Here is a 6803-nt window from a genome sequence, read left to right as displayed (position 1 = left end):
AAACCAAATTTTAGCAAGCTCTATGTATTTCTTCATTAATGGGTGCAAAGTATATGATGCAAGAGCTTAAACATGAGCACAACAATTGCTAAGTATCACATTGTTCAAGACATTATACCAATTACCACATGTAGCATTTCCCGTTTCCAACCATATAACAATTAACGAAGCAGTTTCAACCTTCGCCATGAAAATTAAAAGCTAAGAACACATGTGTTCATATGAACCAGCGGAGCGTGTCTCTCTCCCACACAAGCATTTATTCAAACAAAAACAAAAACAAAAACAAACAGACGCTCCAAGTAAAGTACATAAGATGTGATGGAATAAAAATATAGTTTCAAGAGAAGGAACCTGATAATTTGTCGATGAAGAAGGGGATGCCTTGGGCATCCCCAAGCTTAGATGCTTGAGTCTTCTTGAAATATGCAGGGATGAACCACCGGGGCATCCCCAAGCTTAGAGCTTTCACTCTTCTTGATCATATTGTATCATCCTCCTCTCTTGACCCTTGAAAACTTCCTCCACACCAAACTCAAAACAACTCCGCGCCGGCCTATCATCTGGGGGGCCTGTGGCCCCTCTCTGGTGGCTCTCGGGTGTTCTGGATGCTTCCGGGGATTCTAAGATGCTGGGCGTTGATTTCGTCCGATTCCGAGAATATTTCCTTACTAGGATTTCTGAAACCAAAAACAGCAGAAAACAGCAACTGGCCCTTCGGCATCTCGTCAATAGGTTAGTTCCGGAAAACGCATAATAATGACATAAAGTATGCGTAAAACATGTAGATATCATCAATAATGTGGCATGGAACATAAGAAATTATCGATACGTCGGAGACGTATCAGCATCCCCAAGCTTAGTTTCTGCTCGTCCCGAGCAGGTAAACGATAACAAAGATAATTTCTGGAGTGACATGCCATCATAACCTTGATCATACTATTGTAAGCAGATGTAATGAATGCAGCGATCAAAACAATGGTAAATGACATGAGTAAACAAATGAATCATATAGCAAAGACTTTTCATGAATAGTACTTCAAGACAAGCATCAATAAGTCTTGCATAAGAGTTAACTCATAAAGCAATAATTCATAATAAAGGTATTGAAGCAACGCAAAGGAAGATTAAGTTTCAGCGGTTGCTTTCAACTTGTAACATGTATATCTCATAGATATTGTCAACATAGAGTAATATAACAAATGCAATATGCAAGTATGTAGGAATCAATGCACAGTTCACACAAGTGTTTGCTTCTTGAGGTGGAGAGAGATAGGTGAACTGACTCAACAATAAAAGTAAAAGAATGGTCCTTCAAAAACGAAAGCATCGATTGCTATATTTGTGCTAGAGCTTTGGTTTTGAAAACAAGAAACAATTTTGTCAACGGTAGTAATAAAGCATATGTGTCATGTAAATTATATCTTACAAGTTGCAAGCCTCATGCATAGCATACTAATAGTGCCCGCACCTTGTCCTAATTAGCTCGGATTACCTGGATTATCATCGCAATGCATATGTTTTAACCAAGTGTCACAAAGGGGTACCTCTATGCCGCCTGTATAAAGGTCTAAGGAGAAAGCTCGCATCGGATTTCTCGCTATTGATTATTCTCAACTTAGACATCCATACCGGGACAACATAGACAACAGATAATGGACTCCTCTTATATGCATAAGCATGTAGCAACAATTAATTTTCTCATATGAGATTTGAGGATTTTTGTCCAAAAGTGAAAATTCCACCATGGATCATGGCTTTAGTTAGCGGCCCAATGTTCTTCTCTAACATTATGCATGCTCTAACCATTTTAGTGGTAAATCTCCCTTACTTCAGACAAGACGGACATGCATAGCAACTCACATGATATTCAACAAAGAGTAGTTGATGGCGTCCCCAGGAACATGGTTATCGCACAACAAGCAACTTAATATGAGATAAAGTGCATAAGTACATATTCAATACCACAATAGTTTTTAGGCTATTTGTCCCATGAGCTATATATTGCAAAGATAAAGGATAGAAATTTTAAAGGTAGCACTCAAGCAATTTACTTTGGAATGGCGGAGAAATATCATGTAGTAGGTAGGTATGGTGGACACAAATGGCATAGTGTTTGGCTCAAGGATTTGGATGCATGAGAAGTAATCCCTCTCAATACAAGGCTTAGGCTAGCAAGGTTGTTTGAAACAAACACAAGTATGAAGCGGTGCAGCAAAACTCACATAAAAGACATATTGTAAACATTATAAGACTCTACACCGTATTCCTTGTTGTTCAAACTCTTTACTAGAAATTATCTAGACCTTAGAGAGACCAATTATGCAAACCAAATTTTAGCAAGCTCTATGTATTTCTTCATTAATGGGTGCAAAGTATATGATGCAAGAGCTTAAACATGAGCACAACAATTGCTAAGTATCACATTGTTCAAGACATTATACCAATTACCACATGTAGCATTTCCCGTTTCCAACCATATAACAATTAACGAAGCAGTTTCAACCTTCGCCATGAAAATTAAAAGCTAAGAACACATGTGTTCATATGAACCAGCGGAGCGTGTCTCTCTCCCACACAAGCATTTATTCAAACAAAAACAAAAACAAAAACAAACAGACGCTCCAAGTAAAGTACATAAGATGTGATGGAATAAAAATATAGTTTCAAGAGAAGGAACCTGATAATTTGTCGATGAAGAAGGGGATGCCTTGGGCATCCCCAAGCTTAGATGCTTGAGTCTTCTTGAAATATGCAGGGATGAACCACCGGGGCATCCCCAAGCTTAGAGCTTTCACTCTTCTTGATCATATTGTATCATCCTCCTCTCTTGACCCTTGAAAACTTCCTCCACACCAAACTCAAAACAACTCATTAGAGGGTTAGTGCATAATCAAAATTCACATGTTCAGAGATGACACAATCATTCTTAACACTTCTGGACATTGCCCAAAGCTACTGGAAGTTAATGGAACAAAGAAATCCATCCCACATAGGAAAAGAGGCAATGCGAAATAAAAGGCAGAATCTGTCAAAACAGAACAGTCCGTAAATACGAATTTTAAAGAGGCACCAGACTTGCTCAAATGAAAATACTCAAATTGAATGAAAGTTGCGTACATATCTGAGGATCACTCACGTAAATTGGCATAATTTTCTGAGTTACCTACAGAGATTTCAGCCCAGATTCGTGACAGCAAGAAATCTGTTTCTGCGCAGTAATCCAAATCTAGTATGAACCTTACTATCAAAGACTTTACTTGGCACAACAATGCAATAAAATAAGATAAGGAGAGGTTGCTACAGTAGTAACAACTTCCAAGACACAAATATAAAATAGAGGTACTGTAGCAAAATAAACACATGGGTTATCTCCCAAGAAGTTCTTTCTTTATAGCCATTAAGATGGGCTCAGCAGTTTTAATGATGCACTCGCAAGAAATAGTATTTGAAGCAAAAGAGAGCATCAAGAGGCAAATTCAAAACAAATTTAAGCCTAACATGCTTCCTATGAAAAGGAATCTTGTAAATAAACAAGTTCATGAAGAGCAAAGTAACAAGCATAGGAAGATAGAACAAGTGTAGCTTCAAAAATTTCAGCACATAGAGAGGTGTTTTAGTAACATGAAAATTTCTACAACCATATTTTCCTCTCTCATAATAACTTTCAGTAGCATCATGAGCAAACTCAACAATATAACTATCACATAAAGCATTCTTATCATGAGTCTCATGCATAAAATTATTACTCTCCACATAAGCATAATCAATTTTATTAGTTGTAGTGGGAGCAAATTCAACAAAGTAGCTATCATTATTATTCTCATCAAGTGTAGGAGGCATATTGTAATCATAATCAAATTTATCCTCCATAACAGGCGGCACCAAAAGACTACTATCATTATAATCATCATAAATAGGAGGCAAAGTATCATCAAAGTAAATTTTCTCCTCCATGCCCGGGGGACTAAAAAGATCATGCTCATCAAAACCAGCTTCCCCAAGCTTAGAATTTTCCATATCATTAGCAACAATGGTATTCAAAGTGTTCATACTAATATGTTCCATGGGTTTTTTAATTTTTGGATCAAACCATCCATGTCTTAAATCAGGAAATAGAATAAGAAGCTCATTGTTGTCCATTATGCCTTGCTAGTGTAAACAAGAAACAAAAAGATGCAATTGCAGGATCTAAAGGAAATAGCTTCGAGCACAAACACAATGGCGCCAGAAAAGTACTGTTACCTGGAACCGGAGTATGAGTGCCTTTTACCTTTCCTCCCCGGCAACGGCGCCAGAAAATTACTTGATGTCTACGGGAGCTTCTATTCTTGTAGACAGTGTTGGGCCTCCAAGAGCAGAGGTTTGTAGAACAGCAGCAAGTTTCCCTTAAGTGGATCACCCAAGGTTTATCGATCTCAGGGAGGAAGAGGTCAAAGATATCCCTCTCATGCAACCCTGCAACCACAAAGCAAGAAGTCTCTTGTGTCCCCAACACACCTAATAGGTGCACTAGTTCGGCGAATAGATAGTGAAATACAGGTGGTATGAATAAGTATGAGCAGTAGCAACAGCGCCAGAAAAGTGCTTTGCTATCCAGGACTGGCGTGTGATTGATGGTGGTAATATTGCAGACAGTACAAATACAGTAGAACAGTAAACAAGCAGCGATAGCAGTATTTAGGAACAAGGCCTAGGGATTATACTTTCACTAGTGGACACTCTCAACATTGATCACATAAATAAATAGATAGATGCTAGACTCTACACTCTCTTGTTGGATGATGAACACCACTAATTGTGTAGGATTACACGAACCCTCAATGCCGGAGTTAACAAGCTCCACAATATTCGATATTCATGTTTAAATAACCTTAGAGTGCAAGATAGATCAACATAACCAAATAGATCACATCAATTCCATCATAGTAATAGTTAACTTCATAATCTACAAGAGATCACAATCATAAACTACGCCAAGTACTACATGATGCACACACTGCCACCTTTACACCATGCAGGAGGAATAGAGTACTTTAATAACATCACTAGAGTAGCACATAGATGAATAGTGATACAAAACTCATATGAATCTCAATCATGTAAGGCAGCTCATGAGATTATTGTATTGAAGTACATAGGAGAGAGATTAACCACATAGCTACCGGTACAGCCCCTTAGCCTTGATGGAGAACTACTCCCTCCTCATGGGAGACAACGGCGTTGATGAAGATGGCGGTGGAGATGGCAGCGGTGTCGATGGAGAAGCCTTTCGGGGGCACTTCCCCATCCCGGCGGCGTGCCGGAACAGAGACTCCTGTCCCCCAGATCTTGGCTTCGCGATGGCGGCGGCTCTGGAAGGTTTCTCGTACCGTGGCTTTTTCGTATCGAGGTTTTAGGTCGAGGGGCTTCTTATAGGCGAAGAGGCGGCGTCAGAAGGTCAACGAGGCGGTGTCACCACAGGGGGGCACGGGCCACCCCTGGGCCGCGCCGGCCTATCATTTGGGGGGCCTGTGGCCCCTCTCTGGCGGCTCTCGGGTGTTCTGGATGCTTCCGGGGATTCTAAGATGCTGGGCGTTGATTTCGTCCGATTCCGAGAATATTTCCTTACTAGGATTTCTGAAACCAAAAACAGCAGAAAACAACAACTGGCCCTTCGGCATCTCGTCAATAGGTTAGTTCCGGAAAACGCATAATAATGACATAAAGTATGCGTAAAACATGTAGATATCATCAATAATGTGGCATGGAACATAAGAAATTATCGATACGTCGGAGACGTATCAGCTACTCCCATCGGGAGCGCTGTTCGCGCACCCGAGAGATTTGAAAATTTCGGGAGAGAAAGAAAATATAGCGGCATAAGGCGTGGAGCCTACACCCAAGCAGAAGTCCTTGGCTGTAGCCTCGGGGGCTACTCCCATCGGGAACGCTGTTCGCGTGCCCGATGAAATTATTAAAAAAAAAAGATAGAAGAACAAGAGAGTATATTTCGAGTTATAAGTAACTCTACATATACTCCCATCGGGAGAGCAATATAAGTCATCCGTTGACTCAATAAAATGTGACATTCCAACAGCCGAATAAGCACTCGACAATATATTCTCAGAACGCCAAAGTCGCGAACAATTTCTGAATGCCGCAAAACTTTGCGAAGGTAAGACCCTAGATCCGTTCTGTGTGGCGTGGCGCCGTCTCTGACGTCGGTTTGCTACTTTTATCCGTATCAACAGATACGAAGAAAAATCCTAACGGACGCGTTAGGTACCCGATAAATATGACTGGGACTCAACAGAATGGTAAGACCTTAAGCGGCACCTGTCGAAGTTTACACCAGTATCCCGAGATCATGTCCAGGGACGTGATCTTGAAGTAGGTTTTTGCGGATTGCCACTAGAGCAGTTAACTAGTACCCGATCCGTCAGATGAACTAGCCCCAACTACCATTATCCCTGTACAATATAGAAATTCGTATGAAGAAATATAGAGAAGTTTAAAGTTGTCGAGTAAATATAAACAGTGGAGATTTTCGCTGACTCTACGATTCAAGCAAAATCTCGGGGGCTACTGACATAGGCATCCCCAATGGGCCTACCGAAGATAGTACCCGGGGTTTACTGAAAGCCCACGACTCGAAGAATAAGAAGAATCGGAAGCCCAAGTTGATATTAAGGAAAGCTAGAGTTGTATTAGGAGATAATGTTTGTAATCTTGCGGGATGAGTTGGAAACCCTCCCGGACTCTGTAACTTGTACAATACAAATGTCTCGGCTCCACCTCTTATATAAGGGGGAGTCGAGGGA

Source organism: Lolium perenne, chromosome 2 (genome assembly GCF_019359855.2).
Source record: "Lolium perenne isolate Kyuss_39 chromosome 2, Kyuss_2.0, whole genome shotgun sequence".
Lineage (NCBI taxonomy): Eukaryota > Viridiplantae > Streptophyta > Magnoliopsida > Poales > Poaceae > Lolium > Lolium perenne.
Note: the sequence above shows the minus strand (reverse complement) of the source record.